The sequence below is a fragment of the Centrocercus urophasianus genome, unplaced genomic scaffold, assembly GCF_019232065.1.
Source record: "Centrocercus urophasianus isolate 14NV4802_14NV808 unplaced genomic scaffold, USGS_Curo_1.0 seq_5, whole genome shotgun sequence".
Classification (NCBI taxonomy): Eukaryota; Metazoa; Chordata; class Aves; order Galliformes; family Phasianidae; genus Centrocercus; species Centrocercus urophasianus.
In genome coordinates this window covers 3,629,421-3,651,551 of record NW_024885088.1, presented here as the reverse complement: position 1 = coordinate 3,651,551, position 22,131 = coordinate 3,629,421, and the positions used below count along the sequence as shown (strand labels likewise).

General features: G+C 43.9%; 1 protein-coding gene across 7 annotated transcripts in view; it reads right to left on the bottom strand.

Annotated features, from left to right (window-relative positions):
- PPFIBP1 (PPFIA binding protein 1) overlaps positions 1-22,131 on the bottom strand; it is a 103,785-nt gene that overhangs the window by 56,527 nt on the left and 25,127 nt on the right. The window lies entirely within an intron of this gene.

The window sequence follows — 22,131 nt, the reverse complement described above, 5'->3', positions numbered from 1 at the left end:
TGCTGGAAATATCTTAGTGGGAATAACTTGGAGAAAAATCTCAGCATGATGCAAGGACAAGAAAGTAATTAAGATTCCAAATTCATCCCATAGTATGTTTTGAGCTGTGTCTATGTCTGGAACAGGAATAAGAGAAGAAACCCACATCCCGTCTGCCACCTCAGAGGCATGAAGCATCAAGAAGCTTCCTGACACCTGAAGATCACCTGCCAGGAAGCTGCTGGCATGGCTGGTCTATGACAGGGTCCCCTCCTGGGCATGTGGTATGTGGACACCTCTGCCTGCAACATCCAACAGCTGATTTCCTCCCCGTCACTCTGACTGCCCAGAGCCTTCATGAAGAACCATGAAACCCACACGCACACCACAGCGGGAAATGGTGAAGCATCTCTCCATGAAAGGAGGCCACTCCCTCTGTGACAAGAGAGCAGTCGTATTGAAGCAAGAAGGGCTGATGAGAAAGGACACATCCCTTGGCTGGACCTTCCAAACAAAAGGTAGCTGCTCCATTTCAGGAGGATGGCTATAAGGAGACCCATCCCTAAAGAACTAATTTCCAGTGCAGGTGACGAAGCACTGGCACAAGTTGCCCAAAGAGGTTGTGGAGTCTCCTCCTTGGAAATCTTCAAAAGTCTCCTGGATGCGGCCTTGAGCAACCTGCTCTAGGTGTCCCTGCTTGAGCAAGGGCTGGAGCAGATGGACCCAGATGCGCTGCCAACCTCAGCCACTGTATGGTCCAGTGAAAGTAGAAGCCCAGAGTGGCCATCCTCCAGCTGCCACCAACTTGCAGGCTCAGCACCAGCCAGGGGCCAGACACGTGACTCCTCCACATGTCAGGTGTCCCTCACGAAGCACAGTTTTCATCATCTTCCAGTGGGCTCATCTTGGCAGGTGGGAACTGCCACACCAGTTAAGGATGCAAGGTCTGTTGGCACCAAACATCCCACCTATGCCAGCACAAAGCACTTGTAGCATCCAGACAGAAGGGAGGAATGCTGGAACAGATAGGTGCCATCACACCAGACACCAGTCATTATGCTAGAGGGTGGGAAACAGGCTTAGGCATCAGTCAAAAAATTTGACTTCAAGCACATCTACAAGGTCTTTCTGAAATGGCCAAATGCAGTATTTTGCACATTCATGCAAAAAGGATATATTGTAAATACTGCAATGAATTAAAAAAAACCAAACAAGCAACAACAACAACAATCCAAATGTTGGCAAAGACTTAAACAGTTTTCTGTTTATTTCTTCTATACATTTGTTCTTGAATTTGTTAAACTCAGTGATATCAAAGCAATACTATACCTGTATTAAGCAAGACCTTTGTTTCCTAACTCTAGATCTTTACTTTGTTCCTTGAATTTCGTTATTTCCCGTTATCCTACAATCATTACTTACTTCCTTTTACTGATAAAGCTGATTGGAAAAACACAGAGGCAGAAGGCCAATCCCACCGTCCTCACAGAATCATAGAATGGCCTGGGTAGAAAAGGACCACAATGATCATCTAGATTCAACCCCCCTGCTATATGCAGGGTCGCCAACCACCAGACCAGGCTGCCCAGAGCCACATCCAGCCTGGCCTTGAATGCCTCCAGGGATGGCCATTCTTGACATAAAAGTTATTAAGCCATAGAAAACGCTTTGAATTATTTTAATTGCATAAAGCACAAAAGTTCCTTCCAAGTTATAATTGTTAATATTTGGGAAAAACTTACTTCTAACTATGAAACAACTTCAGTACCAACCAGCTTAGCTGCACACATTTTTCTGCACTTTGCCTTAAAATTTGTTAAACATATGAGAAGTGGTGCAAAAGCTAAGCCTTGACAAAATTAGCATCCTTCAGAAACTCTGACAGAGACATGCACACAGCAAACAGTTTGTGTAAACACTTGAAGTCTCAGGGTGCCTACCTCTGTTATTCTATGTTCTAGTAGCGCTTTGCTTGTTCTAACTGAAAGAAATTTTTAAAAAAATAATATCAAAGCATATGATGGGTTCCTTTGTTTTGTGATGCAGAAGTTAGATCTGTATTCTCTGCATGCCACAGGAGCATGTACCTGCAAAGATGTGTCATGTGAAGACCTGCCTGTATAAACTACATAAACTCATTTTAACTATTTATGCACAAGCAATAATCCAAGGTCAAATTGAGGCTTATAAGAGTAGATGAACACTTCATTTAAGGCTGTTCAAATTTTACTGGTTTGCTAGTCAGTAAATCCTTTCCACTACTCACGTTAGGGCCTGAGAAATTAATGTTTTCTCACGTTTTGCTTGGGTCCACTGGTTAGAAAACAATTAAGATATTCATTCCCCTCTCTGAGACTGCTATCACAAGCAAGGAAATGCCTCACATTCCCCATCAACATGTTATTGACATTCTGTGGCCACACAACCTATGAAACAAAGAGGCACTGTTGATCCAGAGTCTGGAAGGTAGTTCTTCAAAATAGCTTAAGAACCACTAAATTTGCTGTATAAACCCATGTTTAGATCCAATTTTACAGCTCATGCCTCCTTTTAATGTGATGAATCCAAAGATCTAATTCACAAACTTAAAAATTTGACAGGCTTCAGATTTGGATTTTTGATCTTCAGGTCTAGAACCTGGATTTCAGACCTTCAAGATCCACACTTGGAGAGTCACCACAGTGCGAAGCAAAAGTAGAGTTCACCAATCATCAAAAGACCAGAAAAATCAAGAAAACATGTCTAACTAGATTGGTGTTTTCACATTCACCAGTGCCTTAAAACAAAACAAACAAAAAAACTGTTAAAAACTCGGTATCTTGTAATTCCACTGCATCAACCTTACGACAAAGCTTTGCCAAGAACCTGTTTTCAAGTAGTACACTCAGGAATCTGAAACATTGCATCAAGACAACCTTTTTTAGGCAGCATGTGGTCTTAAATGCTATTTGAAAAGGATCTTCTACTTAGGAGATTTACTGAAATATCAGACACATGTACTGTGCATTTCAAACCCTGAATTTAGAATTAACTCTCAGCTTTGAAAAGGCCTGAGAAGTTCATGCACTAAATGTATACCTAAAACTTGCACGTTAGTCCACATCACTGAGAAAGGGCAAGTTTTCTTCCAAATGCTACACTGATGAGCAACATACAGATTTATATTATTATGGTAATTTTTAGGAGCCATGCGTCCTTAATGATAATACGGACATGGGATATGGGTGACACTGAAGGGTAGGAGGGTTTTCCCCAGCAAGGTGATGGGAGGCAGCAGCATGTCAGCACAAAGGCAGAGCTGTGACCTCTTCATAAACAGGAAAAAAATCCCACCCTGGTCTTAACCCTATTGTCTTGCCTTTCTTCTGAAGCAGGAAAAGTAAGCAAACTGGGAAGAAAGGTGGCAGAGGAAACAGTGACCTGCTTCTGCTTCCTCTCCAGCAGGAGAGAAAGCCATGGAGAGTGGCTGCTTCCTTCCATCCTGAATCATGGAGAAGCCTCTGTGCGTATGTAAGAGGCAGAAGTATCCCATGTGTCACCCACAGTCCCTGCAGCAGGATGAGCAGACAGTGTCAGCTTAACAACAGAGTAAGATGCAGCTCATGAGACCGAGAAGAATCTTGGCAGCCAGAAACTTAGAACATAATTGCATTGATGCATTTTTGAAGCCCAGCCAGGACAGCTCTGTAGCTGACACAAACCTATCTAGGCTTCTGCGGGATGAGAAAATTACTGATGGAGTAAACCTGCAATCTGTGAGTCAAGAAAAAGCATCTACAGAATTTGAGGGAGATTCACCAACAAGAGAAAGAGTTGGCTGAATTTCATCAGTTAGCTTTGCTGTAGAAAACAGGGCTTGGGTGGTACAGTGACCTGTTCTACGTGGGACCCACTGAAACTTCAAAATATCACAGTATGGTTGCACAGGGAAAGGAAACAAGGAAAACAGTCAAAGCGTACATATGTACAGAGGGAAATGCCACAGCAATGGAAGGGATCATTAATTCTGTGGGAATATAACCCACATGACGTAATACGGTGAGGAGGCAGCACGCCAAATACAGATAAGGAAGGAGGCAGTGAGCCGATAAAGAATGTGAAGATACTGTAATGGTAGGTCTGACAGGCAATTGTATAACAGAGAATTATAAAATGGCTTGGGTTGGAAGAGACCTTAAAGAACACCTAGTTCCAGCTCCTTCCCGTGGGTAGGGCTGCCATGCACCAACTCAGGCTGTCCAGTGTCCCATCCAATCCTTGAATATCTCCAGGGATGGAGTATCCACAACTTCTCTGGGCAGTCTGTGTGAGTACCTCCCCATGCTCCGAGTTTAAAAAAAAAAAAAAAAAAGAAAAAAATCCTAAATCACCCCTCTTTTAGTTTGAAACCACTCCCCCTTGACACATCGCTATCAGACGGTTCTCCTCTTGTTTCTAAGCTCCCTTTAAGTACTGGAAGGTCACAATGAGGTCTCCCCAGAGCTTTCTTTCCTCCTGACTGATCAAGCCCAGCTCCCTCAGCCTTTCTTAAGAGAGAAGTGCTCCAGCCCTCTAATCATCTTTGTGGCCTCTTCCAAACTCACTCCAACTGCTCCACATCTTTCTTGTGCTGCAGGCTCCAGACCTGGATGCAATACTCCAGGTGGGGCCTCACAAAGGCAGTGTAGAAGGGGACAATCACTCCCTCACCCTGCTGGCCACCCCTCTCTTGATGCAGACCAGGATACTGTTGGCCTCCTGGGCCGCAAGAGCATAATGCTGGTTCAAGTCCAGCTTTTCGTTCATTAGGACCCCTAAGCCCTTCTTCACTGGACTGTTTTCAATTAGTTCTTCCCCCAGTCAGTACACACATCTGGAACAGCCTTGACCAAAGTGCAGCTCCTTGCACTTGGATTTGTTGAACCTCATTAGGTTAACATGCGCCCACTTTTCAGTTTGCCCAGATTCCACTGGATAGCATCCCTTTCTTCTGTTCTATCAACAACTCCACACAGCTGAATGTCATCTGCAGACTTGTTGAAGGTGCAAGGAACATGGTAGAGCATGCTCCACACTGACAGCCAACAGGATGACAGCAGTACCACCAGCTTCCGTAGAAGCCCGCTAGAACTATGCTTGGTCCTACCTGGCTACCTTACACTCACCACAGCACAGAGCAGGAATGGGATGGGAGCAAGGGAGGCTATGTGGTACCTTCCCAGGGCACAGAATACAGCAGCCTTCTTTCTGGTACACCAGCTCAGTTCAGAAGGTGTTCCCTTGCACCAGCTCTTCTCATTCATAAAAAACATAATTTGAGAGAAAAATCCTTTAGAAACATGTTTGTTTTGAAAGATGTCCCAAGTATTACTGCTCAAATGCCAAGAGCCATCTGCACCTATTCCTGCCAGCTTGCTCAGCCAGCGGTCTCTCAGAGGCATTGCAAGGAGCTGAGGAGACAAGGGGTAGAAGCATCACACAAATCCACCAGAGGATAAACAAAGCCGTGGGCCTTCTGAAGGACCTCATGTCATTAAACTCAAGGCAGTTTGCTATTTTGCTAAAGCTAGAAAGATGGAGTGCAGAACTAGTAGTATTAAGGGCCAATGCTGTCCTTTATGTTGATAATACTCCTACTGAAGCAGGCAAAGATACCAAAAAGGAGTGGACCCCACACATCACAGACTGTCACTGCATATTTGATAATAGCTTCATTTGTGTTAGCAATGGAGTTTGGCATGAGCGCTCCAACTCAGCACAGTGCCCTGCATGAGGGGATGGGTCACACTGACATGAGTGGCTTGGCAAGGAAAAGCCTTGCTGGGAGGTGGACAATGCACAGCACCAGAAGCCTTTGAAGTTTCTTATCTAAAGGTTTTAAGAATTAATGTTTTCCTCATGTGATTAAAAAAAGCCTACAAGACTTGAGTTTACTTGCTACAGATAATCTGCTAAGTATGAAACAATGTTTTTTTGACTGTGTAAGGAAAAACGCCTGTTTCACTAGATACAGTAATATACTGTGCTTCATTACTGACTTCACTAACAGTAGGCTGCCTTTAGCAGACACAGCTCTGAAGCATAAAAATGATCTTGTGCTCCATTTTAAAGAGCAGTACAAGCCAGTTTACAACCCAGTCACAGAGCCCATGTACCTATAAATCTGACTGAGGTCCCCAGAGCAGCCTAGGTCTTCTAGGAACCCATGTAAGCAGCAAATGGATTAGCACATGTCCCTCTGTGCTGCCCAGCCAGCAGCACCACAACCCAAGTCAGCAAGTCTGAAACAAACCAAGGCATGGTTAAATCACACAGTAACAGTGGAGAAACATCCCCATTCACTGTTCTCCCATCCTTTCATATCTAATGTGTTTGTGCCAGTTTACATCTCTGATATTCCAGCTGGGTTCACAGACTGTTGGAAAGCCTGTTCTACCACAAACCTTGCAATATCTGATTTCTTCCCAGACTCGAAGATCTTACAGTGAAGTAATTCCACTAGGATCTCAGTTTTCATAAAGAAAAGGTAAAATAACAAACCATAATTTGAATCTCATGGTTGCTGAAGAAAGTTTGCTGTCAGCAGAGAATATCCTGAGTCTGAACACAGGAAGCCCTTCATTTAAAATGCGGTATCATAAGGCATAGAAGGGCTGGGCACTGAGGGGAAGAAGGATCACCTGCTTTCTTAAAGTCTACAACACTGGAAAAAAAACAACCACCACAACAGTATAGGCTGCTTAACTGTTTCCTTTCTCCCACCCTTCCCTCAACCAAAGATGTAACTAAAATAAAGCTTCAAAAATAATACAAGTCACTTAAAACTATTTTCTATAAATTCGATTTTACTGCACTGAGACCTGAAGAACCTCACTGGTGTTTCATGGCTGTGCTGAGAAAAAGCAGTTCTTATGAAACTTCATAACTTTCCAACTTTGTGAAGCCCCACTGTAACAGATTGCAAGGATGGAACAATATGTTCAGTATTTAAAGTTCTGCCCACCCATGATTTATACACACCTAGATAGCTCCTCACACACACACCCTTGAGCTCTGGGAAATGCTACTATAATTCCTGCAATTAAAGACCTTGATACCTGAATTCGTTTGCCAAAAGGAAAAACCACCACCCCCTGCTCCAGCACATGGGGCATGTTTTTACAGGAGCAAAGTCAAACTCTCAGAACTAAGATGTGAACTCTCCCAAAGTTCAAGACACTTATTAGCAATGCGCAATCCACCATCAAAGTGGAGTGGCAAGCTCCACCCCATCATCTCCCATGGACCACCCTGCCCTTTCCCTGGCAGAGCAACTGAAGCCCATCTGAAGTTCACAGAATCACAGAATGGTCAGGGTTGGAAGGGACCTCAAGGATCATGAAGATCCAATCCCTCTGCCACATGCAGGGCCACCAACCTCCCCATTTAATACTAGACCAGGCTGCCCAGTGCCTAAACCTAAATCTCCCCTCCCTCAACTTAAAACCATTTCCCCTTGTCGTGCTGTTATCTACTCATAGGCCCTTTAGGTACTGAAAGGCTGCAATGAGGTCACCCCACAACCTTCTTTTCTCCAGGCTGAACAAATCCAGCTCCCTCAGCCTGAAGTTTTGGGAGCTTAACACACTGCAGCTTTATTCAGCTGTATCCAGTAATCTATGCCGGGCATGAGGTAATAATACTTAATTTCATGCTGCAGCATCTTCATGCTTTGGTTTCCCTGTCAGACTTTACATAAACTTCTGAATGACGGATGCTGCAATGCAGACAGACAATTGCTTGCCTCCATGTAAAATCAAAACTAGTACAGCACAGTTCTATGAATGCTGACAGGCTACACTCAAAATATTTTGGATGAATTAAGCAGTCAGTATTTTCATATAAACGTTCCCCTGAATGCTCATTCTCAAGATAAAACTTCAAAAACCTCTAGGGATCAGATACACTTTTAATGCTACATTTCTTTGAAGTATTTTCCCATTGTATTTCAACGACACTTCAAAGTTTTCCCACTTACATACAAATTAAATCAGACATTTGATGCTAAAAGGAGACAAAAAGAACTATTCCACACATTCCCAACCTTTGATGGGGGGAAGAAGATTCAGTCTCATAGAAAATCATATGTTAACCATATTCAGGTTTGCTCTATAGCAGCTGCCCAAGAAGGATTTCTTCAGCTATCAAAGGTCAAACGAAACCACACCACAGTACAAGTCCCAGTACCTCCTCTCGCTGAGATCCTTGTCCCAGCAAGCAGCACAGGCTTAACCTGCAGGATGCAGTCTTGCTGACACCAAGGTTGAGTTTGTAATTAATGGCAGTGCATTAATTAATGGCTCATGAAGGCCACTGGAGGGAGAAAACTGTTTATGGGGAAAACAAAGGTCCACTTGCACTGTCAAAGTTCTTACAAAGTTTAACAGGTGTTAAAAAACAAAACAAAACAGAAAGTAAACAAGTAATGACAGTTTCTCTTCATTCCCACAAACCAGCAAGTTCCTTGGCAGCCACGTGAACACCTGGGGCCAAGTCTCTGATGTTCACACATTGAGATCCAGGAGTTACCTGGAGAGACGTCTTGTTCTCAAGGACTGAATAAGTATTATAAGGTTGATCATGGCTTCATATGTAGCAAATTGATAAAAACAAAGTTATTGTTCCTGTAATTCCCTTTGTCAGGGAAATACTACCCTCCTGCCTACTGAGCCATCTGTAAGGCGACTGTTTGCAGAAAGGTGACATTTAGTTCTGAAGAACTGTGGACACTGCTTCCCCAGCCACAGGATTGGAAGCTCCCTTGAACACCTTACCCTGATGAACACAGAGAAGGCACTTAGTCCAGGCTGAGCTTGCAAAAGACAGTGATGATGCCAAGGCCCCAACTCTGAGGTTCTTGTTACATGATACAAGAAAAGTAAATCCAACATGGTCAAAAATGTTCACTTCACATACACCATATACAGTTCTGAAGGACTGAAATACTCTGGAAATACAGGGCTACTGAAATAACACTGTTATTATCAAGTTTCTATCGAGAAGTCCAAAAAGCAAGACCACAGAAAGCTCTAGTAACTTAAATGCTGCAATGTAAGAACTATTCTAGGGCAAACTTTTAAGACCAGCCACTGCAACTGTACTCCAAAGTTTGCAAAAGCCACATGCTCCTGCAATTCACTGTACAGTTTAACTGTTTTCCTAAAGGAAACAGTCTCACTTGATCACTAAAAATAAACACTGTGTGCAAATAAGCTGCAAGTTCAACAGTAAATTCTGCTGAAGTTGCTGGAAATCCACCTAACTATAAAGAGCTCTTGAATGCATGCACCTAAGTATATGATTACCCCTGTTAAAGCCTTTACAAATAGAGTTCAGTAACACTATTTTTTAGTAAGAAAAAAATTCTTGTGACGGAACACACCTTACAATATAAATCTAGTGGAGAGTTTCCTTCTATTTTCCTAAGATGTGCTGCAATGCAATCTGAGTGACAAATTCAGCTGGATAACATTCAACTTGTTGCCTTTGGTGCTTGTTGATAGAAATACCAAAATAGTACTACCAAAATGGTACAGTAATATGCTCTATGCAACTGTTCCTGCTGCTATTGACCTTACCCAGTAAATTATCTTCCGATCTCCCAACTTTTCCAACACCCTTTTTTCCACTACATTTTGAAGTCTTTGACAGAAGCCTAACTCCTTGATGTAAGGGAGTGAGAGATGGAAAAAATCTGGAAAAACTCAGAATTCAATGGAAAAAAAAAACCCAAAAACAAACGAAGCATTGTTCACATGACATATGTGAGAAAGCTTTGGTTTCCTTATTTTTCATCAACTTTTGAGAGATATTCAGAAGATAACCCACTTGGCCACACATTTAACAACAAATGCTGGCAATCATCACTCCAGTTTATCTAAGTTCTGGTTCAACATACAATGCCTAACCAAAGTTTCACAGATACATACATTAACAGGATCCAGTACCTCAGCGTGGTGATGACCACAACTCTGGAAGTGGAAGTACCTGAACCATGCAGCTGGCCTTTTAGATCTGCCTTTTGCTCTTTGATAATTTTTTTCTGCTGTTCTAAATAAATAGCAAGTTTATAGGAAGCATTTATTGCTTCCTATAAATGACTCAGGGATCATAAATGCGTTCAGGCCTCTAACAATATTTTAATGAAATATCAGTTCTCGCTTCTCTATTTAACTTGCAGGCAAAAAAAAAAAAAAAAAAAAAAGCCATTTCAAGGAGATAATCTTAAGCAGCTTTCTGAGAAATGCCAAGAATACTGAATTGTCATTTCTGTGCCCTGGTTTGTTTTGAAGGGTTTTTTTTCCCCCTAGTAACCTATTTATATGTCTTTAAAAGAACGTGTAGTGCCATAGGAGACAAAGTAGTATGAAGAGAAAGAAGTGCTATATTTTACAGCTTGTAAGATCTCAATCAGTAGTGTCAGCTAATTAAAAATCTTCAAAAAGTAGAGTTCTAATTGCCTGCATTGCATTATTGCATCTAAAAAAAGATGCTGGGAAATAATATGAACAAGACAGCTACTTAAACGCCATTCCATTTTCCTAAGCCAAGGATCAGTTATCAGTGAAACAAATGCTGGTAACTTGGGCACACTTGTGATGCATTTGTGCCCATTTTGAAGCTTCTGCAAATCTTCTTAAACATTATTCAAGGAAAAGTTGCTTGTGATTTACAAAATCTTCTTTGTTTAAGGAGAAGAAACCTTAAATTGTTGTTTGCACACTGTGATGCCAGCTTGGCTTCTCAATGCTAAAGCACAGTGGTCCAAGTACAAAACTTCCAAATTAAGTGGGGATAATGTGACTGAACATAATACAAACAGTCTGGCAACACAAAGAGTGCATCTACACTAAGAATAATACAGTTTTCCTAATTACATCTGCCTAACTAAAGAGAGCTAGCCTTGCTTAAAACAGGCATCAAAATGAAGGAAAGTGCTTCATTAAAACAAACAGTTTGAGCCCTTTTGGGTGGTCTAAGCTACAAGTCACCCATATGAGCTAGGAATCCTGTCACAAACTGCTATTTTGATGGACCAGCCTACGTGAGTAAAGCACATTTATCTGCCTGTGCAGTCACCCCTTTAATGAGTCATTATGGGAGAAGTGGCTAGAGGGCTGGACTAGATGATCTTAATGGTCTTTTCCAACCTTAATGACTCTATGATTCTTTTCTATGATTTTCTAAACAGCAGGGAGAAAGCAGGTGCTCTCTCATCCAACACGCACATTAAAACACAAAGGCACTAAAAAGACATCTTCATTGTCTCTGTGTCTTGAAGGTGCTCGTATAAGGACTGTGGCCCAGCCCAGCATTTCTCTGCAAGATTTGATATGATCCCAAGAAATTGGTAGGGCTGGCAGCATCTGGCACCATGCAGCATTCCAAAGAGCCTTCTGCAAACACCTAGAGACAGAAATAGGACCACGTGTATTTCCTCTCCTACTGCGATGCAAGCAAAGCTCCACACTTGTTATAGATAACACACAAGGCAGTAACAGTGCTACAATCTTCTCTGTGTGGATCATGGCATTCTCTATGGCTATCATAATACACAGTAAATTACATACAACTTAACTCTTAGTAATGCAAAGCTCAGAGCTGTCTCTGTATTTTGTGGCTGCAGGAATTAACAGATGTTGACGACTAATCTGAGAGCAGGAACATTAAAAGAGATGGCTCTACAATTACTAGTTCTTGTCATGTATGTACATGGTTTCTCATCATCACAAGTGTCTACATCAATGGTTTCTTCTGATGTAGCAACGTTGGTGGGCTTCTCTTTCCCATCCTTCCCACAGGCAGTTACTCTTAGTTGTACTGTACCTATCTTCAATAACAAAAGATTACTGCTATCTGACAACACCCCTCTGAACAAGAAAGCATAACTTTAGCACCAGATCCTGGCAGCAAGAAAATCCTATGGCGTGAGGCACAGGATCCCAATGAGCACTCACAGGTCCATGCAGAGTAAGCGATGCCAGTGACTGGTGCACATCACTGCTCCTACTTCTCTTCCCAAAGCTTTGAAGCACAGCATAAAGCCTGGCAGAGGTCTTGTAAATAGGAACACAGCTGCACACCAGAACTCTTTCTTTGCACAGCATGGGCCACACACATGAGATAGGCTATGAATAAGTTCAAGATGTATGCAAAGGCAAAGCTGGCTACTCTACTCCTAAGATGCAAACTATAATAGTATTAACATCTCCAAGTGTCAAACCTGCAAGCAGAAACCAGTACGAAACTATTGTATTGACAGAGGTCAGAAGTAGAGGGAGGAAAGAAAAGGCAGCAATAACAGAAATTCATGCCAAGATCTTAGACAGAAAGCATCAAACCCACAAAGAGGCTCCTAGGAGAACTTGGAATCTCAGAACTGCAGACCAGCTTTGCTCTGTTGCTAGACTTTTGGGGGGCCAAAATACTGATAGTGAACAAGGCTATCTCCCAGGTAGCCAGAGATGTGGCAGAGTGACATCTCTCACCTGAAAGATTTTCACTCTGTGCTGTGAGCCTGGAGTAGATCCAAATGGCACCAGAGCAGCCATAAGTGGTTCTTTTTTGTTGTTTGCTTTTTTTTTGTTTGCTTGTTTTTTTGCTTTGTTTTTTGCTTTCCCCACAACACTGAAGCACCCGACGGGATGCTGAGCTTATTTTCCATCAGCATGTAGACAGAAGGTGGTGGAGTGCCTGCCCGGGTAGGTGGCTCCGGCAGAATCCCTGGGGTTGCTTTACTACAGCTGTTGCCTGGTAGACCTTGGGTAGCATGACACCACAGCACATCAAATCCAACTGCTCAGCAGCAAGCCATGCAGGTACAGCAGCCAAAATGTCCTGGCACAGAGCCTTATCAGCACAGCTAACACTGGCTGCCCAGTCCCAGAACAGAATTCAACTTTCAAAATATTTTGAGCAGCTCTTTATCAAACAAAGTGGCTTTACACAAGCTCAACATTTTGCCTGTTTATAATCTGTTCCCCTGAAATTAGATTGACAACTTAGCTGAACCACAGCCTGGAACAGCGATGATGATCTGTCCATTGGCACAGGATTTTTTCAGCAAAATCCATCCAGACTGAGATCAGCAAGTTGCATAAATCCACATTTGATAATAAGCATGTTCCTAATGCTACTGAAGCCAGTGGCACTGAGTACTTTCTAAACACTGAGTGCCTCTTCAACTGATTGATCAAAACAGAACCTCGAAATACAGATTAGGAGTTGGACTTGAAAATCCTCATGGGTCCCATCCATCACAGGATTTTCTACGATTCTAGATCTTGCTGGCCTTGTGCAACTTGCAGATGCTTTCAGTATCAGCACTCTGTTATAAGGTTCACAGTGAAATACTAGCTCTCCTTACCTTGAAAGACTTCAGTCCAGCAGCCACCAGATGTGAGCTCTGTCACAAACTGAATGAGATCAAGTACCCACAAGCATCCTTCTCATTGTGGCTGCAGTCCTCCTTCCCTCTCCAATGAAAATGACTTTCTGAGCACAGCTACTGGTGTGAGTGTGTGTGTGCTGGACTCAAGGGAAATGCTGAAAACTCAAATAAAGTCTGCCATAAAGACACAGTCAATAGTGATCTTGCTCTGGATTGCTCCATGTGTAACATCACCACTTCATAAAAAGAGTAACCACTATGTAGGCTATTTCTAGGTAAAATATACTACAGTTTACACAGAACCTATGTGACCACTTAGCTCGAGTCCATGCAGAAAAGATAACAAAAATTACTCAGAGATTCAGGGTAAACAAATGATGTTCTATGATATCTTTCTCCATGGGGGCCATGCTAAGCCCTCAACAGGTAGAAAAATGCTTCCAGGAAGCACCTCCACAGAAGCAACTGGGAGTCCTGGGGGAGCTCATCCCTTGCCCAGAAAACAGAGAATGACTCAGATGAAAGTTAACAGCCTTCACTGCTGGTGGCAAGGAGCAAGAAGTTGGCTACTGATCCAGCAATTTGCAAGGACAGTCAAGAAAGTTAGTTTCATTAGCTTACAGGTACTGGTTATTGTTAGGTACTGATTCTTTTCTTGTTACTATTTAAATAAACAGCCATCAAATGCATAAGAAAGCATTTTGTGATAAACATCCCAGGATCACGGCAACCGCCTCCAAGTACAGGACAATTGACTTGGTTAAGTGAGGAAAGTGTTCCAAGTGTCCAAGCCTCTAGGATGTCCACCTACCACAAAAAAAGACAGTTCTCCTCCCTGAATGTGCATCTTGTTCTCATCAGTGCAACACTGCAAGGCTGCTAGGAACAACTTCATCTCCTACTGCTTCCTATACCTCAAATCAGCGTGCACTGAAATAATGAGGGGGAAAAAAGTTAAAAAAACACGACGTTTCTCAACCTACACTTTCTTTATAATTTCCAGAAGAGGTATAACCGGAGGCAAGATAGTGGAGAACCAGGCCCTCAAACCAAGGAGAAGAGAAAAATGCAGCAATCATACTATGACAACAAAACAGACAGAATTTTCTGGCTTTACCATTATATTGAACACTAAGTGATTCAAGTGAACTTGATGTCCCCTCATTCAGACAAAGCTATTTGCTCTCCTACTTTCTTAAAGTAACTCAGTTCTGTCTATCTCCTATTTTTAGTATCTAAATTAAGAATATTGCTCATAACCAGATTATATGGCGTTTATTCTGAAGAGTAAGGGATACTGTTAGAGCTAAAAACTGAACATAAACACCCTGTGGATGTAAGCCATGACATTTATATACCGGATTAGTAAGTACTAAGAGGAATTTCTGATGTAGGGCATATGACCCTCCCTTCATTTCAGAGGCAATTATTTTAATACCATGATTTCAAAGTGTGACGAGCCCTGGAAAACGCTTACAGACAGGCAGCTTTACTCAAAAAGCTCTCCAATTCCCCAAAAAACAATTTCAGGTGAATCTCTGGTTTTGAGATAAGAGAACACCTGGGAGTTTGTTTGTTTCAAATAAGGATGTGAGCATACGCTGGCAGGGAGATAGGCAGACCTGAGACAAATGTCAATTTTATGCTGTATGAATCTGAGCCTCCTTGAAACAAATTGGAAAGGCTCAAGGATGGTCGATACAGACATCCTGTTTAGGTACATCTCTCATTGTAACCAGAGTGACTCGTGTTGCCACAGCTGAGCCATGCCATCAGTGGAGCAGCTCCTTCCTGAGGTCCTGCAATCAGCTGCAAACCACCAGCGGATTTCTGAAGCGGCCGCATCTTTTGAAGCAGCCCTTGCCTTTCACACCTTGTTGCCTATTCCTCAACACTGTTCGGGCACCTGAGTCTGAGTTTCCCAAGGCAGTAGGTTCCAAAGGGCCAGCTTAGAGCTCTGACAGCAAAGCAAAAAACAATCATGCTCCCGCTAGTCAGATCCAGGCAGTGTAACCCAGCCTTCCACACCCAGGAAGCATCTGCACACCTGGGTCAGCCCTCCCAACCCAGGGCTGCCCAGCTGATGCCATGTGAAGGCCCATGCTGACAAGGGTCCCATGAACATCCCTTAGGCCATATGTGAGGCGGTTTCCATAAACGTCCCCTCGTACCCCTCAGATCTGCCATAAGGATCACCATCTGGCACAGAAACTCTAGCAGTTTCCCACACCGACCCTGAATCCTAGAGATAGGTTAGCCTAGACATCCTACTCCAACAAGTACAACTGTAACAAGAAGCTAAGCTGTAATGCCGGACTTGTTCATGAGGGTGTGGAGATACGAGCAGTTGGATGTGGAAGAAGTTGCAATTTCAAACTTTTAACAGTTAAAAAACTCCCTGTGTTCGCTTACGTTATTTTAGAATGGAATTTCTTGGCTATGCAAGCAAAACAGGGCAGGCAGTAATCAAGTTACTGCGGGGAACCTCATTGGCTCAGGTACCCACTGCCTCCCACTTTCCAGTGGCAGCAGTTTACTGCCTCCTCCAACTCCGACTGCTTCTTTTGTTCCACACAGAAGCCTAATGTTCCACCTTGCCCACTCTACCCACTTTGTTCATATTCCCTTGAATGCTAATGATATTTGCCATCAGCCCATAATATCCAACAGCTTCTTTTTGCTGCTTGTAAACAGTTTGGAAGAAATGTGAAAACAAACAAACAAACAAACAAACAAAACACCACCATCACCACCACCAGAAAAAAAGCTTATTTTCCTGCTTGGCACAACCACAGCCTTTTGGGGAATTTGTACTAGAGGAGTGGGGGTGGAAAAGGAAGAAATATCTGGAGAGTTAGGTAGCTCCCTCCCTCTTTTAATTTCAAATACCTAATCAACACATGGAGATACTGAAGTATCTCCAAGAAATTCCTTGGTGGGGGTTATCAGCAAGATCCCAGCAACTTGCTCTGGACACGTTCACAAAAGCATTCACCCCTTTGGGGTGCAATATCTCAAAAAAAATACAAAACATACACACATACACAAAATTCAACCCACCAACAAAACAGTCCAAGGCAAACGTGCAGCTCCCCACACAGATTCTTCTCCTGAGCTGTCAAAATCAAAGACTAGGGAGAGAAGTGGTCAGATAACATAGGAAAGACACTAAGGCAACAACAGGAACACACGCACTGCAAGTAAAGCGTGAAAGTCTGCATACCAGCTGCTCTGCTCTTCCTGGTGCAAAATTCAGATCCCAACTCAGCCCTGTGGGCTCCCAAGCAGCATGAGGGAAAAATATCCAGAATCAGAATAAGCCACGTTCAGTTCCTCAAAAAAAAAATAATCAGCTGACAAGTCATAAGGAATTCAGGTATCATGTGAAACAATGGATGAAATGAGAGCCCTGCAAACATGCCATGGAACAAGACAGCTCTTCTCAGAGCCAAAAGAAAGCATGCACAATTGAGGTAATGGAGGGAGTGGTCAGAGCTGCCCAGGTCACCAGCCCAGTTATCTTCAGGAGCACGCTCCACCATGTGTGATTTTAGAAGTTGAAAATAAAAACACAAACCTCCCTCCTAGCAAAGAAAAAAAAAATGCTGGCTGTGGTACCTGGATGCTGCAATCTGTTGCTAAAGATACCATCTAAGGCATCAGAATATATCTGTCCTACCTGTCCAACACAGAAAAAAAATACATGCACAGAGTTAAAGCTTAAGCCCCTAAAAGGGCTTGGCAATGTTCTGCATTCCCAGATAGCGCGTGGCTGAAGACAGTTGCATTCCTCATTGCCTTTACTAGCAAGGCATGCCTAGAATAAAGTTGCTTGAAGTTATGCAAGCCTTTCGCCAGAAAGTTTATCAAACAAGGCATCTGAACCCAGCCAGAAGGCGGACAGGCAGTATCTGAGAACCTGTGGATAAGCAGCAGAAATATTCCAAAGATGAAGAAATTCTTCATGTGATTTCTGCTCTTATGCATCACGCCACTTCATCAACAAGTAGGCTATCTGTCCTCCTCAGCAGGGCTAAATTCCTCTGATGCAGCTCAGAACTCTGAAGCACTTTTTTCTGGATTTCATTAAAAAAAAAGAAAAATTATGGGGAAAAAAAAAGGAGTTTAAATCAAATGCAAAGCAGTAGTTATCAACATTGCTGCACTTACAGATCTCCTCTGAAAGAGCTGGCTGAGGTGGTTGCCAAGCCACTCTTTGTTGTATATGAAAAGTCGTGGCTGTCAGGTGAGGTCCTGGATGACTGGAGGGTCACCTCACTCCCGTTTACAAGAAAGGGAGCAAGGAGGACCCGGGGAACTACAGGCCAGCGAGTCTCACCTCTGTGCCTGGGAAAATCACGAAACAGATTCTCCCAGATGACATGCTTGATCACATGAGGAATGCGAGTGTGATCGGAGACAGCCAGCACAGCTTCACCAGGGGAAGGTCATGGTTAACCAATCTGGTGGCCTTTTACGATGGAGGGATGAAGGGATGCCATTCAGAAGGACTTCCACAGGCTTGAAAGGTGAGCCCAGGTGAATCTAATGAGGTTCAACACAGCAAAGTGCACAGTTTTGCACTTGGGCCAAAGGAATCCCAGGCATCCTTACATACTGCAAGGAGCAGTCCTTGAGAGCAGCCCTGCAGAGAAGGATCTGGGGATCCTGGTGGATGAAAAACTCAGCATGAGCCAGCAGTGTGCTCTTGCAGCTCGGAAAGCAAATGGCATCCTGGGCTCCATCAGAAGAGCAGGGACAGGGAGGTGATTGGCCCCCTCTACTCTGCTCTTGTGGGGCCCCATCTGGAGAACTGCATCCAGGCCTGGAGCTCCTAGTACAAGAAAGACGGGGAGCTGTTGGAGAGGGTCCAGAGGAGAGCCACCAAGATGATCAGAGAGCTGGAGCATCTCCACTACGAAGACAAGCTGAGGGAGCTGGGCTTGTTCAGCCTGGAGAAAAGAAGGCTGCGGGGTGACCTCATTGCAGCCTTTCAGTACCTAAAGGGAGCCTACAAACAGGAGGGGAGTCAGCTCTTGGAAAGGGTAGATAATAGCAGGACAAGGGGAAGTGGTTTTAAGTTGAGGGAGGGAAGATTTAGGTTGGATGTCGGGGGAAGTTCTTTATTATGAGAGTGGTGAGGTGCTGGAACAGGCTGTCCAGAGAGGTTGTGGATGCCCCGTCCCTGGAGGTGTTCAAGGCCAGGTTGGATGGGGCCCTGGGCAGCCTGGTCTAGTATTAAATGGGGAGGTTGGTGGCCCTGCATGTGGCAGGGGGGTTGGAGCTTGGTGATCCTTGAGGTCCCTTCCAACCTGGGCCATTCTGTGATTCTGTAACATCCCAGAGACCACTTAGAGCCAACAATAGGAGGGTAAAAACAAGAATACTGCTGTGGCACATGATGGGAGACATAAATAAAGATAGCTTCTGTGCAGTAACACAGTTCCCATTTAGGACACCTCTCTTTTCCCATGTCAGCCTCAGCTGCCAAATAAGAGGAAAAAACACAGAAACATCAACAACTTCACTTAGTTAACAAAGGTTAGGCAAGATCATTCACGATAAACATCTCTCCCTTTTCCTTTGTTGTTGATGGGAATCAAACATGACTTTTTCCTACTTTTTTTTTTTTTCTTCATTTAAACAAGGAAGGTGTGGTGCTACTCCAGTAGCAGTCAGGGAGGATCTCAGGGTGACTCTTCTCACGGCCTAAGGTCCCTTGACTTGTGGTTCATTTTCCCCTTTGTAAAATGGGGCAAATAAAAACTACTACACAATGATATAGAAATTGTTTAATTCAGAGCTGTATCATTTTGAAGATGCAAATAAAGTGCCAAGTATTATTACCAGATGTCGCAGTGATAGATTTCTTCCCACAAGCTACTTAAGGAAAGAAAAAAGCCATGCAAGCAGACAGCCCTATTTCTAATGAGATGCACTACTCAGAAAGTGGGACATCTTAAAACAGATTGGACAATCTTCTTCCAGCTCAGAAAGATTATTCTCAACACATAAACTTCACAGGATTATATATTTACAAACTAAACCATATCAGTTGACCAGGTTTCTGCAGACAAAATAAGCTTGCCTAAATAAACGGGGAGAATACACATTCTCAGTCTTGAAGAAATCAAGAAGAGCTTCTCAGAAAAGTAAGAGAAGAAACGGAATTAGATTTGAAAGCTCTGTGGGGGATGAATGTTTATTTTCTGAATATAAAGCAACTGTCAGGACTGGGAAAATCAAGTAAGGAAAAAAGCAGTCGGGGAAAAGCAGGGAAAGGCTCTGTGCAGCAGAGAGGTCACATGTGAGATAAACAGGGCAGTAAGCTAATGTGTGCAGATAAACACAGCTCCCTTTCTCTCCGTACAGACTTTTATGTGTATTACAGAGCTGCCTTCAGCACTGTGGGTGAACATAATGTGAAGCTATGTTAACGTTACCCAAACCACATTGCATAAAACATCAGAGCAAAAGCACAGGGACACGCATACTGCTTTCTGTAAGCTGCAATATTCCCTCTTGGAAGAAAGGGATGGAAAAAACCCGAACATAAAAACCCTGCCCCTTTCCCCCCCACTGCATGCCAAGGGTGACACACTTCTTCCCCTCTGGCCCAAAGTTCATTTCTCCTACGAATGGTTTAAAGGGAGGTGCCATTCACACAAGAGAAATGTTAACTCAAAAATAAATGAGCAGATTCATGGCTTTAACCTTTCTTGAATCCAGCAGTGAATCACAACAAAAAACGACCTTCACCAGCATCTCTATGTCATTCAATGCCCTGGCACTGCTTGGGCAGCACAATGGGGTTGAACAAGGCTGAATTTGAGGAGAGGGCAACTTCTCCTGCCAATCAGGAGCTTTATCTTGCATTGCACTCTTGATGACACGGTGGTCCCAGGTAACACACTGACACACAAGTGACACCCCCCCCTAAACATGCTGCAGCTGTCCCCATGTTGTGCCTTGCCCAAGTGTCTGGCCACGATCAACCTCAAGCCCCAGGCAAGCACACCCCAACTCCTTGCCTTCCCACGCCAGCCATGGCCAGTGCCACACCTCCCATAAGCATGCAGAGGAAACACTTGGCACTATTTTGAGCATACCTGAGTTTAGCACAAGTACTAAAAGCCCAAGAAAAGCTGCACGGAGGCTGTACCCACAGGATAAGCCACAGGCACTAATAAATGCAATGATGAGATGTACACACAGGGCAACGGAAAGCCCTCGCACTCATGTGCCCAACTGGGAGCAGCAGACAGCAGCTCGTAACATAGCCCAGTGCTGAGTCAGAGGCAGGGACTTCTGGCCATCACACTAGGCGAGGCTTTTATTTACTTATTTGATGGTGAAAGCAAGTAGCAGAAGGAGAAATCACTTCCAGCCTTCCGGACAGATTGGTGAGGGAAACAGGACTAACTCAAGCAGAAAGCCTCCAAACAGCAGAGATACACTGGCACTCAGGCTGTGGGAACACAGAGAGAATCCAGCATCCACAGGTGCCGACTAGGAGGGATCCGAGCACACACTTCCTCCCAGAGCAATGTGGAAGAAAAGGCAGATTTAGCTCCCAGTGCTTCTGCCTATTCCTAGGGAAGGAAAAGCAGCAACATCTGGAAAGCAAGGATCCAGAGATTTTCAATGAAGGCAAGACATTTGCACAGTCATGCCAGCAGACTGAAAATCCCCAAACACACATCCAGCAGAAAGTGGAGGCCAGCCAACATCAGACTTTCAGTGACGTTTTTATAGTCATGACCCATTCAAATCCAGCTGGAGTGCCTGGCCAGCTGGAATGTAATCCCACAGCTCTGATACGCAATAAAACTGAAGAAATGGGACCCACATAGGAGGACAATAGGTGATAACTGCTCTTGGAGCCAGCAGGCCACTGATTAAGAGTGCGGGGAATAAAAGCTTTTGGTGTCAGACTTCAGGGTTCCTGACAAAGAGCATAACTCGCTTCTTTACAGGCCCCTGGGCAGCCTAAGGATCCCAATCCCACAGAGAGTTCACACATAGTGATTTAGAGTGGGAAGGGTTGGAGGCCCAAAAAGAGGCACTTCAAGGATTGTAGCAGGGGGAAGGAAAGGAAGAGAAGGGAAATAGTATCTTGAACAAGACACAGCTCCATCTCCAGCAGGCCTGGGGATGCAGGATGGCACTGTGGAGCAGCAATGACCAAAGCCAGCTTTGGAGCTTGATCACACCAGCAGTTCCAGGCAGCAGACGGGCACTTTCTGCTCTCTCCAAGAGACAGTAAATCTCTGGGGACACGGCAAGTAAATCCTTGGGGCACAGGCTGTTAAAAACAGCAGTCACCACTGACAGTCTCAGCCCCATGAGTGTGAGGCACACCGTTGTGCGTAGGTAAATGGGAGGGCTGCACAGCAACAAAAAACAACAGAAAGCACACACAAAAAAAGGTCCCAGCTGGAGTGGAGAAAGTGGGGAGCAGCCTGATGAAGCAGTTACAGCGCAAAGATAGCATCTGAGAAGAAGCACAACAGGGCTGTAAAGCAGTAGCTGGTATAGCTACAGTAAGGGGTTGGTGCATCCCAGTCATGGCATGCAAAGCTGAGGTGCAGGTGCAGCAACTCAACCCAGCTCTCCAAGCAAAGAGCCTGCTGGAATTTAGAAGCCTCAAGTCCTTCACATGTCAGATGATACCACAATATCCAAAACTAAGCAGATAGGAGATAACCATCCCCAAAACAAGACTGGCAGCTCTGATATGCACT